At 35.8% G+C, this 21,135-nt stretch overlaps 1 pseudogene; it reads left to right on the plus strand.

The window, feature by feature from the left end:
* Positions 1-654: 654 nt before the first annotated feature.
* On the plus strand, positions 655-958 carry LOC101331242 (large ribosomal subunit protein eL42-like; annotated as a pseudogene).
* Positions 959-21,135: the final 20,177 nt, after the last annotated feature.

Consider the following 21,135-nt stretch of genomic DNA (forward strand, 5'->3'; position numbering starts at 1 on the left):
CAGCAAATATTTGGTTCATTTCAATGCATTTCCGTGCTCTCCAGTAACTGGGGCCCTCAAGTCCTGAAGGACATGAAAGCTCAGCAATACCAGTAAACAATTCATTTTGTATATTATTTTTTTAAACATCTTTATTGGAGTGTAATTGCTTTACAATGGTTTGTTAGTTTCTGCTGTATAACAAAGTGAATCAGCTGTACATATACCTATATCCCCATATCTCCTTCCTCTTGCGTCTCCATATATTATTATCACTTTTATTCTACTGTTTTTGTCTTATCAAGACACAAGCCAGTCCATTCCATCCAGAAGTAAAGGTCTAAAATAGATTTTAATAAAACAGTGCTGTGCCGACTGAGGAGCCATATGGAAAAAGATAAAACTGAGTCTGTTCTTCACACTGTACACCTGTATGAATATTAAGGGGATCAGAATAAGAAACTACATAGGAGGAAAAAACATGAATGCATTCCTTTATAAGGCAAGGGCAGATATAATTTTCCTCTGATTCAAAATCTAGAAGCAACAGAGGAACGACTTGACAAATTTAACTACATCAAAATTAAAAACTAAAAAATTTGCATAATGAAACACTATATACAGAGTGAAAAAGTAGATGAGCTTTCTTTCCATGATGATAGTGTCCCAACCAACATGGTAAATGTTCCTAAAACTCGCTGGACTTTCTGTAAGACATATGGCAAGCACCAACCCCACAAAGTGGCACCGTACACAAAAAGGTAAGGATTTTCTATATGCCCAGGGAAGGAGGATTTGACAGGAAGCTGAATTATTATGGTAGGCGGACTAAGCCAGTTTTCCAGAAAAAGGCTAAAACTATAAAGAATATTGTGCTCAGGCTTGAATGTGTTGAGCCCAGCTGCAGATCTAAGAGAGATGTAAGCATTTTGAACTGGGAGGAGATAAGAAAATAGAGGGCCAAGTGATCCAATTCTAAGTTTCACCTCTTGTTTTACTATGAAGACAATAAAATCTTGAGGTTATGTTCACTTCAAAAAAAAAAAGATTAATGACAAACTTAGAAGAATGTTTGCAACTTAGAGTTTTGATATCCTTATTATTTCAAGCACTCATAATTGAGAAGAAAATGATCAAGTTCTTAATACAAAAATTGACAAGAGATATGAAGAGAACACAGAAAAGGAAATTAAGATGCATCTGTGTGTGTGTGTGTGTGTGTATGTGAGAAACTAATGCTAACTTCTTATTCCTAACTAGGAAAATGGAGATTTTTAACTATATTCTGTAGGCTTAATTTTAGTACTACTATTAGTTTTTCTATTTTTAAACCATTATAGGTACTTGGATAAGTTGAGTAAGTAATTGTTTTAATGTTGGTGAGAATAAGGATTTTCAGTTTGAGAGACAAAAGTCCTAGAAATAAAAACCCTACATCTCAAAATTGAATTAGAAATATTAATGTAAAATTAGTTCATCTCTTTTGTTTTAAAGAAGACCTGGAAGCAGTGGAAAGTGAGGCGCAATGAGCAACCCTAGAACCCAGATTGTGATCTCTAATTCCCATTACCCACAAAAAGGAAGGAGGAAGTTCTCTGGGAAAAGATTGAAACCAAGTCCACCATAGCTCATACCCTCTTGACGAAGTAGATGATTGGCAATTTTTCTATATAGAATACTTATAGCTAACAAACACATGAGGAATGTTAGAATTAGAAACTCGCCATTTTGCAAGTTTGAAAAAACATTTTCAAAAAATTGTCATGAATGCACAGTAAAACTATTAAGAGAAAAGTTGAAGTGACCAAGAAGCATTCAGCATTACCAAACATTAGAATACTGGACATTTTATATGTTTCTAGCTGTGAATTTGAGGTACACAGTACCATTTATGAGGTTTAGGGAAAAAATTTAATGTGATCCAGTCATGCCTTTATATCTAAGTTCATTCTGCCATAATGTGGATCATGCAGGAGCAAGTAAAATTGTGCCACTGTAAGTAAATCCAGTCGTAAAAGACAACTGGTCCAATTTTTTCAACAAGTCAATGGCATGTGAGAAAAAAGGGAAAGAAAGACTATTCTAGACTAATAGTTAAGGAGATGCTTAAGAGCCATAACAACCATATGCAATGAGTAAATCTTTTTTTGAGAAAAAATAACTAAAAACATATTTTTTATACCACTGAAGACATTTTAACATGGATTAGGCATTCTAAGCTATTAGGGAATTATTGGGGTCTTTTTTAGGTGTAATAATAGTATTATGGTTATGTGACAAAATATCTGTTTTAAGAATATATACATACAGAAGTGGATTAAAATGACAAAATGCATTTACTGTCGGTGTTAAATACTATATATATTTCACTACATCATTTGTAGAAATTAAGCTTTTTACATGTTTTAAATTATGTGTTAATGACCAATGTAAGTACAAGTCTTTTTATAACATTTATTTATACTGCCTCAATTCCTAGCTAATCTTGAGGTGGGGTAGTTCATATTTCCCAATAATTCACAGGAGGCAGAAAAGAGATTTATAACTAACTCTTGAGGCATTATCATTTTTTATATCATATTCTCATTAAATAATTCATCTCTAGTAACTCTGACTTTTATCCATGAGTCACTGTATAATAGAAAACCCTTTTTCCATCTAAGAAAAGGGGCAGTGAAGTATGCTATTTTTAAAACAAGAAAAAATTGACAGTTTTCAGTGGATGGAATCAGAACTCAGGATTAATGGAATAGTCCCCAAGGATGGTCAAATGTGATTCTCTGCAGATGGCTGCACAGGATGACACTTCATAAAACATCATTTCTCTGCTAAGCTGCACAGCATCTCTGGTGCTTCAAACATATTGTTTATCTCATCAAGAGGAGCAGGTTCTAAAGGTAAGAACTGAACAAGTGCCATTGTGCAGGAAATGGAGCAGATGGCCCATCTATGATGGTCTGCCTTTACTTGATGAGAGGCTGATCCAATCCCAAACAGACCAGTTGCCAATTAAAAGAGGTCTTGGCTGAGGGAATCTGTACTTTCCTGTGACAGATAATCGGCTTAACCATTTTCTCAGACTCTGCCCACTATTCATTTCCATCACTGACCTCTCCAGAAATGCAGAAGTCCCTTATGACCAGTTCTGTGCAATATTTCATTGATACTTACTAATGAATGTCTGGATTTTACCCAAACTTCTCACCTCAGTTCTATGCTACATTTTGTTTTCACACCCCTTCTAGCCTGATCACTAACAAAGAAATGTGTCTGTGTTTTGTAAAAGAACTTCAAAGACATGGATTAAACATGAGATTTGTTTTGACTTCCTTCTATCACAGAAATGGGCTTTATTAGCTGTTCTTTCTAAACACATTTTAGGATTGTAACATTTTGGAAGAATGGAATTTATTTAAATTTTCACAAAAATGGGTGTAAAAAGATATTGTGATTAGCAGGCATATTTTAACTTTCAAAGTTTAGGATCCTGAGCTCCAGTGTCATTTAAGGAAAACAACATGAGTCTGAAGACCATCAAGATTAAGTGTCTAGTGCCAAGAACCAGGAGTCTACCTTGAGGGAGGAGAAGGGAGTTTTCTGTTTATAAGAGGATCCTTTGACCAGGTCAGTCAGCTCATGATAGTTAGTAGACAGCCTGAGTAACATGGATCAAGGTATGAGCTACATAGCAAAGTAATGGGCCCAAAACTTGCCACATCTGAAGAAAACCTGAAAGAAATAGTAAACCAGAAGAAGAGGGCAGTGGTTTGGATACAAAAGAGTAGGGAACAAATAATGTATGCATGCAGAATGAGATCAGCTCTGGAAAGAATTTGGCTCTGTGTTTTTTTAAACTTTGGTATGCTTTTTTTTTTCTCAAAGTTGGGGCATTTTCCTACCACACCCCAAATCTGTTAGATAATAAACCCTCTGGAAGCAGACTCCATATCTATGTTGTTCACCACTCTTTCTCTAATGCCTACCACAGTGCTTGATATCTAGCAGGTGCTCAATAAATTCCTTCAATAAAGGAATACCTAGCACAGTGCAGAAACTGAGTAATTAATCTCTAAAATAATAAGTGAATGTTGACTAATACCCTGGGCATGACTAATCTGGAACAATATTTTTTGTTCTTTTTTGTGTTGAATTCAGGAGAAATTGGAGGACTTCCTCTCTAGTATTCAGAACATGGAGCCTGGGATTAATTCTTCTGTCACCCAGGCATTGAAACCATTTCAACTTATAGCTGAGCGCTTGAATTGTTAGAAATTTCAGGGGAATCAAAAGTTTCTTCTTATAAAGAAACTTAAAGTATTCTGATCCTGTATATATATATATATATATAGATAGATAGATAGATAGATAGATTTATTTATTTATTTTACTTTTTTGACTTATTAAGAAATAGATCTTTAACTTCTTTTTCCTGTATTTCATAACAGCTTTCAAAAAGATCTCCCTGCCTCCAGGCTTGCTTCCCTGCACTTCATCTTCCACATGCCTCCAGCATAACCTTGATAAAACCCAGATTTTATCAGGTCACTAACTCTTATGTTCCAAAATCCCTCCATGGTTCATAATTCATGCCTTAGCATGGCAGCAAATGCCCTTCATCTTCTATTTTCAGCCCCATCCAGGTCAGGCCTCTTTACCCACAGATCCCATCCATGTACCACGCTCCTGCCATACCACACGTTTCATCAACCTTGAACTCTTCCATAACTTTTCCCTTGTTCTTTCTTCTGTTTTATATGATTCTTTCTTCATTTTCATCCTGGCAGTATCCAACTCCTCTGTCAAAATCTAGTTTAAATGCCACCTTCTCTGTGAAGCTTTTCTTACTCATCCAGATAGAATTAATCACACTTTCTGTGTTCCCATACCTTAATGTAGAGTGAACAGATGGAAGTAAAAGCTTGGGAGCCAGAAAGATCTCATTTCCAATCCTGGTTCCTCTGCTCACTCTGACCTTGGACAAAACACTTAAGGACTCTGAACCTCCTATTTCTCTTTTATAAAGTGGGTATAATCATATCAACATGTCAGAGTTACTGTAAAGATTGACTGTGATCATGGATACAAAACACTTAGCATAGGTCTTGGCTACATAGTTAAAACTCAAAGGAAGGTACTTACATTGCTTTTATTACCTCATTAGTATTTTCTCATTCATCACAATCTGATTGGTATTATAGATAACTGCATACCTGCCTAATCATTGATACAATGATTTCCTGGGCTTGGCTAGGAAAATGTACCACTATATCAGAACTGTTGATTCATGTGTATGAAATCATTTGTGTTAAATTAACAGCATAAATATATATGCTGTTATAAATTGTCTTCTCCAGAGCTTTGCACATAATTGTCCCCGAAAAAGCAGCAGGACAGGAACTATCCCTTTTTGCCTCCTTTTTACCCCAAAGTATGAAATTAACATGACTTTATAAAGGTTTTAGAGAATAATATATAAATCTACCTCTAACCTATATTTCTAACAACATAGCCGCTATAGGTAACTTGGGCTGGAATTGCATTGAGACTCCTGAATGATTCAGCTGACTCAGTTCAATTGCTGCTTAAGTATGTGCTATGTCCAGGTCATTGGGAAAGCAGTGCAGAACAGAACACAAAAAGCTTTCTTTCTAGTTCAATTAAAGTAAACAGTGACTGTGCCCTGTTGAAATAACAATAACATCAAATGCACCTAAGATACCTAAATGGGATACATTTGTGTCACGCAATTGTGTCTCACCAGATCATATCTGTGCCTCTGGTCCCCAGGAGAAGCACTCCTACTCTAACATCAGTGTAATCCTTCCAGCTGTGTCACTACCCAGCCAAAACTCTTCTGTGGTTTCACATTTCTGACCTTCAGCACATAGTCCAAACTTTCAGCATGGCACAAAAAGCCTTGGAGAAGCATGACCACACCTATTTTCCTTGCCTTGCCTCCCTTACCTTAGTTATAACTCCTATGTTCCAGCCATGGGAAAATTGTCTCCTTGGACTCTCAGTTTCAACTCCAACAGAGTAAAGAGCTTAGAAGTTATCATTCCTGTCCTTATAACAATTAAAACCTGGAAAAACTGAAAATTACTTTCTTGGGACCATCAGAGAGAACTGAGGTTGCAGGGGAAACTATAATACTGAAAGCTGGAGAAATAGGCTCATCCAGAGACACACAGCCAAGATCTTCTTACCTGGATCAGAAACCCACTGGAGCCATGAATTGGTAGTAATACTTAAATGGCATTTTGATGAACTGCTGGAGGCTGTGGGTGGAATAGCTGGAGAGTGAGAAACTCCTGAAGACTGCAGTCTTAGGGGCTAGAGGACACACTTTCATGGGTTTTACTACCTGGAAACTCACCAGGTTCTCATGGTGAAGATCTGAGAAAGATCCCATCATGGCTCTGGCAGGGGGAAGGAAAGAGTAATTACTGTGAAATATGGCTAGAGATTTCTCCATAATAAAGATCTACACTCCAGGTGAAAAGCCTTCTAGAACACTTTTCCTGCTGGGGAAGTGCATGCCTCTCACTCCAGTCACTTCTAGCCTTCTGGTCTAACCTAAGGATATGAAAACATAGTGAACAGGGGACCAGGCCTCAAAAAAATAGATTGAGAATGCTGCAGCCAAGAAAAAACAGTTGAAAGTGGGGTATTGGAGGAAAGCTACACCAATGGAAAAACACTTATGAAAGTCACAGCCCCAAGACACAGGCTGTGCAAAACAGATTTAATCTAAAGATTATAGAATGCTCCCCCTTCCCCATAAAATACCACAAGACAAACAGGGCTCCAGTATAATAACAGTGGATTGCAGCTGAATGAGCAGCAAGACACAAACTCTGAAAGGTGGAGTACTTATGGAAGCCCAAAGTCAAATAGGGAGACAAAAATGCAGACACTAGAGGAATGTGAAGACTTTAGCACCTAAAGCTGGAGCAAATATTAAACACAACCAAACTCCTAACCAGCTTACATAAATTCTCAAACCAAATACCTATATACCTCAATTCCATTACCTATTATTTATGTTTTAACCTGAAACACATCTAACTTTCATCAGCAACAAATTATAAGATATATGAGAGAAAAAACAGTTGTAAGAGCTAAAGCAATCATCAGAACAAGAACTAGATAAACCATGGATTTGGGGACTATCAGAAAGGGAATTTAAAATAACTATGATTCATATGTTAAGGATTTTAATGACAACATGCAAGAACACATGGGTAATGTAAGCAAGATGTATAATCCAAGAAAGAATCAAAAGGAAATTCTAGAAATCACAAAAAGTAGAACAGAAATGAAGAAAGTACTTGATGGATTTATCGATAAACTTGGCACAGCTGAGGAATGAACCAGTGATTTTTGCAGATAGGTCAAAAGAAATTATTAACTGAAGTGCAAAGAGAACAATGAATTTAAAAAACAGAATGGAATGTGTAGAAACTGTGAGACAATTTCAAAAGGTGTAATGAACACATAATTGAACGCAACTGAATTTTCCAAGTACCTTCAAAACTGATGACAGATACCAAACCACAGGTCCAGGAAGCTCAACAAACACAAAGTAAAATAATGATAAACCACCTCCCCCCATTCACATGCGCGCGCACACACACACACACACACACCCCTAGGCATATCACATTAAAACTGTAGAAGACTGAATACAATAAGAAAATCTTAAAGATATCAGAGGGGAAAAAGTAAAAACTTATGAATAGAGGGGCAAGTATAAGAATGACAGTGGACTTCTCATTGGAAATCATATAATAAAGAAGAGACTGGAGTGAAATATTTGAAGTGTTGAAAGAGAAAACCTCCAATCTATAATTCTATATTAAGTGAAATCATTCTTTATAAGGGAAGAAGAAATATGGAATTTCCAAGACAAGCTAAAACTGAGGGGATTCATCATCAGACTTGCCCTGAAATCCAAAAAAAGATTTTCATGCAGAAAGTAGATAATACAGGTCAGAAATTTGGATCTCCCTAAAGACAAGAGAGAGAAAAAATAATTTTGCTTTTCTTATTCTTAAAAAAAAAACTTATCTTTTAAATCAATTAACACCTATCCCTCTAAAACTATTCAAAAGAATTGAAGAGGAAGGAATACTCCCAAACTCATTCTACAAGGCCACTATCACCCTGATACCAAAACCAGGCAAAGAAACCATACACACGAAAAAGAAAATTACAGGCCAATATCACTGATGAACATAGGCATAAAAATCCTCAACAAAATACTAGCAATCTGAATTCAAAAATACATTAAAAGGATCATACACCATGATCATACACTTGATCTCACTATCCCAGGGATACAAGGATTTTTCAATATCTGCAAATCAATCAGTGTGATACACCACATCAACAAATTGAATAGAAACCATATGATCATTTCAATAAAGGCAGAAAAAGCTTTTAACAAAATTCAACACCCATTTATAATAAAAACTCTCTAGAAAGCAGGCATAAAAGGAACATACCTCAACATAATAAAAGCCATATATGACAAACCTACAGCTAACATCATACTCAATGGTGAAAAGCTGAAAACATTTCCTCTAAGATCAGGAATAAGACAAGGATGTTCATTTTCGCAACTTTTGTTCAACATAGTTTTGGAAGCCCTAGCCACGGCAATCAGAGAAGAAGAAGAAATAAAAAGAATCCAAATTGGAAAAGAAGTAAAACTGTCACTGTTTGCAGTATGATACTATACATAGAAAATCTTAAAAATGCTACCAGAAAACTACTAGAGCTCATCAATGAATTTGGCAAAATGACAAGATACATAATTAATACACAGAAATCTATTGCATTTCTATATACTAACAATGATAGATAAGAAAGAGAAATTAAAGAAACAATCCCATTTACCATCACATCAAAAAGAATAAAATACCTAGGTATAAACCTACTTAAGGAGACAAAAGACCTGTACTCTGAAAACTATAAGATGCTGAAGAAAACATCAAAGACAACACAAAGATGGAAAGATATATCATGTTCTTGGATTGCAGGAGTAAATACTGACAAAATGACTATCCTACCCAAGGCAATCTACAGATTCAATGCAATACCTATCAAATTATCAATGGCATTTTTTCACAGAACTAGAACAAAAAAATTTTAGAATTTGTATGGAGATACAAAAGACCCCAGATAGCTAAAGCAATCCTGAGAAAAAAAATGGAGCTGGAGGAATCAGGATCCCTGACTTCAGACTATATTACAAATCTACAGTAATCAAAACAATATGATACTGGCACAAAAACAGAAATATAGATCAGTGGAACAGGATAGAAAGCCCAGAGATAAACTCACACACCTGTGGTCAATGAATCTACAACAAAGGAGGCAAGACTATACAATGAAGGAAAGACAGTCTCTTCAATAAGTGGTGCTGGGAAAACTGGACAGCTACATGTAAAAGAATGACATTAGAACACTCCTTAACACCATACACAAAAATAAACTCCAAATGGATTAAAGACTTAAATGTAAGACTAGACACTCTAAAACTCTTAGAGGAAAACATAGGCAGAACACTCTCTGACATAAATCACAGCAATACATTTTTTGATTCATCTCCCAGAGTAATGGAAATAAAAACAAAAATAAACAAATGTGACGTAATTAAACTCAGAAGCTTTTGCACAGCAAAGGAAACCATAAACAAAACGAAAAGACAACCAACAGAATGGGAGAAAACATTTGCAAATGATGTGACTGACAAAGGATTAGTCTCCAAAATTTACAAAGAGCTCATGCGGTTCAATACCATAAAAACAAACAACCCAGTCAAATATGGGCAGAAGACCTAAATAGACACTTCGCCAAAGATGACATACAGATAGCCAAGAGCCACAGGAAAAGATGTTCAACATCACTAATTATTAGAGAAATGCGAATAAAAACTACAATGAGATTTCACCTCACACCAGTCAGAATGGTCATCAACAAAGTCTATAAACAGTAAATGCTGGAGAGGGTGGGGAGAAGAGGGAACTCTCCTACACTGTTGGTGGGAATGTAAATTGGTACAGCCACTATGGAGAACAGTATGGTGGTTCCTTAAAAAACTAAAAATAGAGCTACCATATGATCCAGCAATCCCACCCCTAGGCATATGTCCAGAGAAAAACTTGGTTCAAATGTATACATGCACCCCAATGTTCATTGCAGTGCTGTTTACAAGAGCCAAGACATGGAATCAACCTAAATGTCCATCAACAGATGAATGGATAAAGAAGATGTGGTACATGTATACAATGGAATATTACTCAGCCTTTAAAAAGAATGAAATAATGCCATTTGCAGCAACATGGATGGACCTAGAGATTATCATGCTAAGTGAAGTAAGTCAGACAGAGAAAGACAAATATCATATGATATTGCTTACATGCAGAATCTAAAAAAAATGATACAAATGAAATTTACAAAACAGAAACAGACTCACAGACTTAGAGAATAAGCTTGTGGTTACTGGGGAGAAGGTTGGGGTGAACAGACTCACAGACTTACAGAAATAAGCCTGTAGTTACTGGGGAGAAGGTTGGGGTGAACAGACTCACAGACTTAGAGAATAAGCTTGTGGTTACTGGGGAGAAGGTTGGAGTGGGGATTGATTGGGAGTTTGGGATTGACATGTACACACTGCTATATTTAAAATAACCAACAAGGACCTACTGTATAGCACAGGGAACTCCGCTCAATATTCTGTAATAACTTTAATGGGAAAAGAATTTGAAAAAGAATAGATACGTGTAAATGTATAACTGAATCACTTTGCTGTACACCTGAAACTAACACAACATTGTTAATCAACTATACTCCAGTATAAAAAATTTTTAAAAAGATAACAGTTTTAAGTCATAAGAGTAACAATTTATTGGATGATTGTACCATGTGGCTAAGTGAAATAAATGAAAACAGTATCACAAAGTATATAAGGGAGGAAACGGCAATATTCTGTTATAAAATACCTATACAACTTGTGAATCAGTATAGTTTTGAAGGTGGAGTTAGATTGTTAAAAAGTGTATATGTAAACTGTAGGTCAATAAACAATTTGAAAAGAAGTATAACTGTAATGCTGAGAGGAGATTACTGAACATTTTATATGATTCCATTTTAAGACTAGAGAAAACAGAAAAAAAGGAGGGAAAAACAAACAAGTGACAATAGACAACAGATACAAACACAGTAGATGTTAACACAATTATATCAATAATTACTTTAAATGTGAATGGTCTGAATACACCTATTAAACACCTACATTGTCAAACTGGATAAACAACACAAGACCTAACCATATATTGTCTATTTGAAAACCACATTAAATATAAAGAGACACAAGTTAAAAGTAAAGAGATTGAGAAAAACATACCATGCTAACACTAATCCAAGAAAGCAGAAGTAGCCATACTAATTTCTGACAAATCTACATTCAGAAAAAGGAAGATTATCAGGGATAAAGAGAGGCATTACATAATGATAAACTGATCAATTCTCTAAGAATACATAACAATCCTAAACATGTACCTAATAAGAAAGCAGTAAAACATATGAGGCAAAAATTAATAGAACTAAAAGGAAAATTAGATAAATCTACTACTAGATTTATAGATTTCAACACACTTCTGTTAGTAATAGATCAACTGGCAGAATAGGAGTAAGGATATAGCTGAGCTTAACATCACTGGCCATAAAACACCTAACCAAAATAGAACAAACTACACAAACTGTGTTTTCAAACCACAATGGACTTAAACTAGAAATTAGTAAGAGAAATATAGCTAGAAAATCCCAGTCATTTAAAAACAATAGACTTCTAAATAACACATGGGTCAATGAATACTCAAGAGAAATTTTTATATATTTGAACTAGTTGAAAATTTAAACACAATTTATCAAAATGTGTGGAATATGGCAAAAGAGGTAATTAGAGAAAAATTATAGTGTTAAAATCACATATTAGAAGATAACAAAGGTAGAAAATCAATAACCTAATCTTCCTCCTTAGGAAACTAGAATAATTTAAGCATAAAGCATGGAGAAAGAAATAATAAAAATTAGAGCATAAATCACTAAAATTTAAGACAGGCAAATGATGGACAAATATCAGTAAAACCAAAAACTGGTTCTTTGAAAATTTCAATAAAATTGGTAACAAAGAATAAAGAAGACACAAATTAACAATATCAGAAAGAAAAGAGTGTTCATATCATGTATATTAAAAGGATAACAAAGGAGTACTATGAACAACTCTGTGCCCACAAATTGAATAACTTAGATGAAATGGACCATTTCCCTGAAAGACATAAACTACTAAAATTCACACATGGCGACGTAACTTGAAAAAACCCTATTAAAGAAATTATATTAATAATTAATAAAATTCCGAAAAGAAAAGTACCAGGCCCAAATGGTTTTACTGGTGCATTCTACAAAACATTTAAGGAAGAAAGAACACTGACTCTCCATAATCTCTTTCAAACAATAAAAGCAGAGGAAAGACTTTCTAACTCATTTTATAAAGGCCAACATAGCCCTAACAACAAAACCAGATAAAAACATTACAAAAAAGAAAACTACAGATAATAATACATAAATTTACATGCAAAGTCATCAATAAAATATTAGCAAATTGTATCCAATAATGTTTAAAAAGAATTAAACATGACATCCAAGTAGAATTCATTTCAGGTATGCAAAGATGACTCAACATTCGAAAATCAATCAATGTACTCCATCTATAGCCAAAAGGCTAAAGAAGAAAAAAATCACATGATCATATCAATCTACACCAAAAAAGCATTTGATAAAATCTAACGTCCAATCATGATTTTTTTTTTTAAGTCAGACAACTAGGAATAATAGGAGAGAACTTTCTCAGCTTGACAAAGAACAACTAGAAAAACCTACGTTCTGTGTTATACTTAATGATGAGAGGCTAGATGCTTCCTCCCTAAGATCAGGAACAAGGCACAGATGTCCTCTTATCACTGTTCTTGTTCAATATCTTAATGGAAGTTCTAGCTAATGCAATGTAACAAGAAAAACATACGAAAGTTATACATGTTAGAAAGGAAGAAGTGAAACTTGTTATTTGACATGACTGTCTATGTCAAAAATCCCAAAGAATCTACAAGAGAATGTTAGAATGAGCCATGTTGTATGGACGAGAGTTTGGCACATCAGTATGAACTCATGCTCAGCTCAGTATTGATAAGATGGTTACATATAAAAATATTTCTAAATATCTACAACGGGTTAATTTATACATATTTTTTTTCTTTCTCTGTCAGCTGAGACACCTAGCAGCAATGATGTCACAGTAGCAACAAGTGTACCTAGCACCCAGATCCTGATTTCTAATACCAATCTCCAATAAAAGGAACCAGGCATCCTTGGAGAAATGGCTGATGCTAGGACACAAATAGGAAACATACAAAGTATACAAGATGAGCCTAGAGCATTGAGTAGTGTCAGAAAGAAAATATGGGGAAGAAAACATAATGAGAGGAGTAAACCAAAGAGATACAGGAGCCCACTGAAGGAACTCCCAGTGGCAAAGCTGGACCAATTTAAGCAACAAATAAAGGAGTATTGTATTATAATCCAAAGTATAAGATAAATTTCCATGGGTTCATACTGATTTTATATACATATATATGATCGATTGAATAAGTGAGGATAACAGAAAAATCACCCATGCAAAACAGTTTCAAATTATGTAGCTACTTCACTCTCAAGGAGGTGGAGTATAATTCTTCACTCTTTTAGTAGGGCTGTGTATAGTGACTTTCTTCTTAGAAGTACAGTATGAAAAATGGAGAAAAGGAAAAAATACCATAGTGGAGAAACATAACACTGATGAAGCTAGATGATCAAGATTAATATAAAAAATCACAGACATATTGATAATGTCTATCAAAGATAACATCAGACAAATCCCAAATGGGGGATATGCTACAAACTGCCTAACTAGTACTCCTCAAAAACTTTTAAGGTCATCAAAAACAAGGAAACACACAGTCACAGCCAAAAGGAGACTAAAGAAACAAGATTAAATGTGATGTAGTATCCTGGATTGGATCCCAGAACAGAAAAAAGATGTTAGGTAAAAAATATGGAAATTAGAATAATGTATTGACTTTAGTTAATGATTTGTCAATATTATTTCATTAATTAATATGACAAATTAGTATGACAATTTTATCATACTAAGATATTAAGAAAATCTGGGTACAGGGTACACATGAGAACTCTGGGCTATGTTCACAATTCTTGTGTAAATCTAAAATAGTTTATTTTAAAATACTTTAAAAATTATCTTTATCCTAACATAACATGTCCTTCTCATCTCTCCTTCTCATGATGTTTTCTTGGTCAGACATGAGCCTGCTTCTCCATGTGACAAAAATCTAAGACATTGCTTATTCTATAAAGTAATCTTCAACCTCTCCGGACAGTATTTGTTGTTTCTCCTTCTCTTGATACCATGACAATTACCTCATTACAATGTAATCATGCTTATTTCTTCCCACACTAGGCTGGGTTGTCTGTGGTCTCCACCATGTCTTATTATAAGTGCTGAACACAATGGAGGTTAATGTCTGTTCACATACATTATGTTGTATGTTCATCCCAACCACCTTGTGTGTTGACAGGCCACAATTTTTGCCATTTCAAATGAGTAAATTGAGTCTCAGAGAGTGGAAAAGTCTTATCATAGTTTATTCAACATTTAAGTGCTGGAAAAGGCATTTATCTCGTTCTTATGGCTCTACATCTACTTTCTCCTCCCATGTAGAGATAAGCCGAGGCTCTTCAACCTGGCTTTAAATCTTGGTTCTGTCCACTTCTATCTCTTTGATCTTTGGCAAGTCATGAAATCTAGGTGAAATTAAAAACCTTTATATATTTTTAGTGGAACAAATGATAGTATTTACCTTATAGAGTTTTGTGAGCATTAATGATACATTGCTTGTAAAGTAACTTATCTGGTAAGAGCTCAATAAATTGCAACCACTTATACTATTACTAATATAAGTGAAAAAATAATAAAACTATTTTAGAATCAATGAATCAACCTTGCCAAAATATATATATAAAAAATTAAGGCCACATTTTATTTGCTCTATTTGGGCCAACACATAGGCTCTTATTGTTTTAGCTATCCTCCTTTAAAACACAGGTTCAATGGTAAGGAACCAGAGTTCTATTTGAGATGGCAGTTTGGACTGCATGACCTCTAAATTCTTTTCTGTACATATATTCTTCCATAGTCTTTATTTCCTTTGCAATCCCCCAAGTAATGCAGCATACAATATCAGAAGTTCAATAAAGGATGTATGGCTGAGGCTTTCAAACTCCCAACACAATCACTTTCATGTTGCCAATTTTGATTCAGTTTGTGATTTATGGGCATATGGAGTGTTTTGCATTCCAGAGTTTCCCCTTTTTAGTCATGATTTGCAAATGGATATATAATAACCCATAAACTGATATCAGCATCAAAACAGCCATCCAACTCGAGTAATAAATGGCCTTTAGAGGGAAAAGATAAAGCCCATTAGGAAGGGCACAAACAACAAGTAAGGGAGTGTGGACAATAGCCTTCATAAAGTCAAGGTTTCTCAGTTCATTCCACGCATTCTGTCCATTCTAAGACATTGTGTGTGATGAGTGCCTAATGCAATCGGACTCTTACTCTCCTTTGGCAAGGCAGGCCTGCAACAATAGACTAAACCTCAGCCCTGCCAACCCCAAACAGGCATGCCAGTCTTCCTTATTCCAGATTTGTGGCTTGTCTCCACAAAGTAATAGTGATTTTCTTGTCTGCACCAATTGCAGGCTGCAGATGGGTAGCCTAATGCTGTAATGTCGGACTAAATTCTCCACAGATGAACTGGAAAATTTCCTTACTCATTCAGAAGTCTGTCAGCCAGCTGTCAGGTCTCCAGGACTCCCTTACTTGCCCAGATCACCAGCGAACAGACGGTGTTCACCACAATGATTAGGCCGTGTTTTCAGTTTAAACCCTTTTCTCCTATCTAATGATTTAATCTATTCTTCTTTCTTCAAAGACTCTGGAAAATGATCATTGGAAATTTCTTAACCAGATGGATTCTTCAAGAAGGCAACTGAGGAAAGTAACAAAACTACCTTGGAGTAAGGGATTAAAAAGTGTATCTCTACGAGCTATTCATTGACCATGACCTCACTCCATGTCCAATCATTCTTCCAAGGTGTCCAGTGAAGGACTCCCTTCTGTGCCAATAGAGATGGGGAATTGGGAAGCAGATGCCAGCTCACTAGCTACTTGACTGTCACTATCAATAAAGAACACAACATAATTTCAGGGGACTCCAAAAGCCAAGACAATATTTAAATAGAACAGGAAATAAGTGACAAATGGGCTACAAAAGAGAAAGGAGGGAAGAATCTATTTCATTTCGCATTTATAAAATTTGAGAACACTGCTCAGTCTAAAAAATGTCTTTTTTTGCCTTCATATATTTGAATTAATAAAGAGAACTTAGAGATCATCTGTGTATGGGCTTTTGGGGTGGTTTTGGTTGGTTTTGTTTTGTTGTAGAGTTTATTCTTCCTCTAGCATTCGATCTGGGTACAATCAGTTCACAAGCATCTAAGAGTGCCTATTCACAGTGTCTTTCTCTATAGAGCAGGGATTTTGAAAAATACAGAAGTTCTTTCTGAATATGTTTCTCTCAGGGGTCTTCCTTGTCAATCATTAGTCTAAATGATTCACTTACAGATAACCTTCCCAATGAGCATGAGCTTTGGGGTTAAATAGGTGTAGGTTCAAAAGCTGACTCTGTCATTTACAGTGCACAAAACATTTAGAAATCTATTTAATTTTTCGTAGCCTCAATTTCCTCATCTTCCAGAGTTATTGTGAATTCTCTATGCATGCTGTCAAGCCACCTGTCAAAAACTCCCCAATGACTCTGGCTATATAGAGTTTATCATGCCTGCTAAACCTGGCCCTGCTTTCCTTTCATTTCCATCTCATGTTACTCTCCTAACACTGCATGCTCAGGGACTCTGACCTACTTTCAGTTCCTTACATCTACCAAGGAGTGTCTCCTATCAAGGCCTTCTCATGTCCTGTTTTCTCCACCTGAATCACCTTACTCCCTGCTCTTATAGCTGGTTCCTTCTCATTCTTCAGATTTCATTGCAAGTTTCACTTTCTCCAAGAGGTCTTCTCAGACCACTTTATCAAATAGGTCCTCCTATCATGGTGTTCATTGGTTTTCTTTATAGCTTTTTACAGTTTGCATTCGTATGTTGAGTGGGCCAAAAAATGCCTTCGGTTTTTTAAGTAAAAGATACATTTTTTATTTTCACCAATAATTTTACTGAACAACATATTCACCTTTTTGTTCCACTACCTTCTACCATTTTTCAGGCAACTTCATAATTCTATCTTCCCAAAACTTTTTATCTTTTTGAGCAAAGAACTCTTCCAAGTGCCTTTTACAGTCTTCCAGGGAATTGACAATTTTTCCATTAAGAGAATTTTGTAAAGACCGAAATAAATGGAAATCTGAAGGTGCAATGTCTGGTGAATACGGCAGATGAATCAGAACTTCTCATCGAAGCCGTAACAGTTTTTGCCTGGTCATCAAAGAAACATGTGGTCTTGCATTATCCTGATGGAAGATTATGCATTTTCTGTTGACTAATTCCAGATGCTTTTCATCGAGTGCCACTTTCAGTTGGTCTAACTGAGAGCAGTCCTTAATGGAATTAATCATTTGGTTTTCCAGAAGGAGCTCATAATAGAGTACTCCCTTCTAATCCCACCATATACACAACATCACTGTCTTGGGATGAAGACCGGCCTTTGGTTTGGTTGGTGGTGGTTCATTTCACTTGCCCCACGATCTCTTCCATTCCACATTGTTGTACAGTATCCACCTTTCATCACCCATCACAATTTGTTTCAAAGACGAATGTTTTCATTACATTTCAGTAGAGAATCACATGCGGAAATATGGTCAAAAGGGTTTTTTTCCTTAACTTACGTTGAACTCAAACATCAAAGTGATTAACATAACCAAGCTGGTGCAAATCATTTTCAGTGCTTGATTTGGATATTTTGAGTATGTTGGCTCTCTCCTGCATGGTATAATGTTGATTGTTCTCAATTATTGTTTTGATTTGATTGCTAGCAACTTCAACTGGTCTACCCGACCGTGAAGCATCGTCTCCAGCACGAAATCTCCAGCACGAAATCTCCAGCACGAAATCTCCAGCACGAAACTTCACAAACCACTTCTGACATGTCCAGTCAGTCACAGCACCTTCCCCATACACTGCACAAATCTTTTTGTGCATTTCAGTTGTGTTTTTACCTTTTTTGAAATAATAAAGCATAATATGCTGAAAATGTTGCTTTTTTTTCCATCTTCAATATTAAAATGGCTACACAAAATTCACCAATTTGGATAAGTCTTTTTTTAAATGCCCACTGATATGACAGCTGTCACACACAATCTAATAAAATTGTTTCAAATGAAGTTAAAGACAACTAAGTGCTACTAGATCCATCTTATGGAAAAAAAACAAACCAACATTTTGGCCCACCCAATATTTGTGTTTCTTATTACCTTTCTCCTTCATGGAGGTGGTGGGTATGACTGCCTGGAAGGTTCCCTTCCTCACAACTCCATTTCTTTGATGAATTAGCACCCATCCTTCCTTAGTGACACTACCCAGACTTCCTAGACTAGGTTAAATTCACTCTGTATATATTTCCTTAGTACCCTGTACTTTGCTTCTGGAACTCTCAAAACACTTCTAGTTACTTGGCCATTGCCTCTCTTTCCTAATATACCTCAATGAGGACAGGGCCCAAGTTGTTTTGGTTTATGTTCATATTGCTCAAAATAGTGCCTGGTACCTAGAAGATGCTCAATAAATGTTAACTCTTACCTTTCCCCATGTAACTATTAATAATAAATCCCAGGACCATCTTAATTTTCCCCTACAAAAGTTGGGGAAATCTTCATGTTGATGCCCCCTTTACATGGGGATGCACAGTCTCTGCATTTTCTCTTTCTTTTCTCCAATACACTCTTCCACTTCAGAACTCTCGTGGGAAAACCTAGAATTACTTATTCAGACACTTTCCCAGGGTATTTGATCCAAAGAATGTATAAAAACAGAACAAAGCATAACGTGTAGAATGTGAGGTGAAAATGCCCACCTGATTTTGCTTTGTTTGCTCTGGCGAGCAAATTATACACATATGCAATTATACACATAAGCAATTATGGGGTAAATGAGACCCAAAGAGTTTGTGGGTAGCTTCTGATGATGTCTTTCCTAATTTTACACTTCCATCTTGTCTTCTTTAGCATTTAGATTTTCCTCCTTTCTACCCCTCAAACTCTCCACACTAGCCTAGTTTTCACTTTCTGTATGTTCTAGCAGTGGGTACTTTTCCCAAACCCCAGATCCAAGAAGGATACACTGGTTTACACTTCTCTACTGGAAGTGCTTTGCTCAGAAAAATCCTCACTGGTAAAACTCATAGCTAAGGGGACAGTTGTCACATGATCAATTCCAAAAATTACTTCCAAAACTTTGTTTTTGAAGCTGGCATCTATGATGACATCTTTTCAGGGAATTCCCAAAGCCTTTGAGGACTGGAAAGTTTCATGTTTATTTTTCAAAATGTTTTAAAAAACTAGTACAAACATAACCTGGCCTAGTTGGAAGGCCAGTTTTTAAACCTTCCACTTGCATGGTTGCAATTGATCCAAAACAAGCTATCACATACGTAAGACCACTAAGTGTTCTAGATGTGTCAAAAATAGATGAAGGGGTATGGACATTCACAGACTACTGATAAAATTTTCAATTATTCTTCTGGAGGGCTTCTCATATTCACGGTCACCCTCATCCTAAAACTCTGAGTTTTGCAATTAATAAAGTTATATTCTTTTTGATCAATTTATTATAATAATTAATAGGAATAAGTATTGCCTTTCATATCTACATCTAGAGTTTTCTCAAAGAAATAATTCCCCTATTTAGTTCTAAGCAAAATTAAATTAACCTAAAGTTTGGGAAACTGTATGACAATCAATCACAAATACTATCTAGGGAACAACAGCAATCTTATAATGGAAAAAAGTTAATTACCTAAATATTTGCAGAATTTTAAGATGTGAGGATAATAGACCAAATTTACTAAAATGCAGCTGAGCCTTGAAAAGTTTAAGCTCTCTCAGAAGCATAAAAAATATTTAGGTTTTGGAGGTTAATCAAGATTGTGGAGCAAGAGGACATGGAGCTCACCTCCCATGACAAATACATCAAAAGTACATCTCTATGTGGAACAATTCTCACTGAAAATGAACTGGAAATTGGCAGAAGGACTTCTATACAACCAAAGCTGTAAGAAAGACATACATGTAATCAGGGAAGAAGGGAAGAAAAGCAGATGGAGTCAGGGTCTGTGTCCCTGGGAGGGGACTCAGGAACAGGGAGAATACAGAGGTGGACTCTGACCCTGGGAAGTGAGTGGTAAGAAGCACAGATTGGGCACCCCAGTCCTGGTGTCCTAAGATGAGCCCACTTGGCTGGTTGGACCACTGGGATTAACAGGAGGGCTGGGCAAAGCCTGGACTCCACCTGTGAGAAGCATGTGCATGTTGGCTTGCCCCCAAGGCAGGGAAGAGAGAGGGTCTGCTCTAGCAGCAATATCCCATCAGACAATATACACTTGAAAACAAAGGCTATAATGAAAATCAAAGAAGGGTATTATAAATGATAAAGGGATCAATAAAAGAAGATATTATACTCGTTAACATATATGCACCCAATACAGGAGCACCTAAATATATAAAGCAAATGCTAACAGTCATAAAGGGAGAAATTGACAATAATACAATAAGTGTAAGGACCTTTAACACCCCTAAACATTAACGGACAAATCAAAAAATCAGTAAGGCAACAGTGGTCTTAAATGATGCAATAAACCAGTTGGACTTAATAGATATCTACAGGACATTCCATCTAAAAACAGCGGAATATACATTCTTGTTAAGTGCACATGGAACATTCTCCAGGATAGATCACTTGATA

The sequence above is a fragment of the Tursiops truncatus genome, chromosome 6 (assembly GCF_011762595.2).
Source record: "Tursiops truncatus isolate mTurTru1 chromosome 6, mTurTru1.mat.Y, whole genome shotgun sequence".
Classification (NCBI taxonomy): Eukaryota; Metazoa; Chordata; class Mammalia; order Artiodactyla; family Delphinidae; genus Tursiops; species Tursiops truncatus.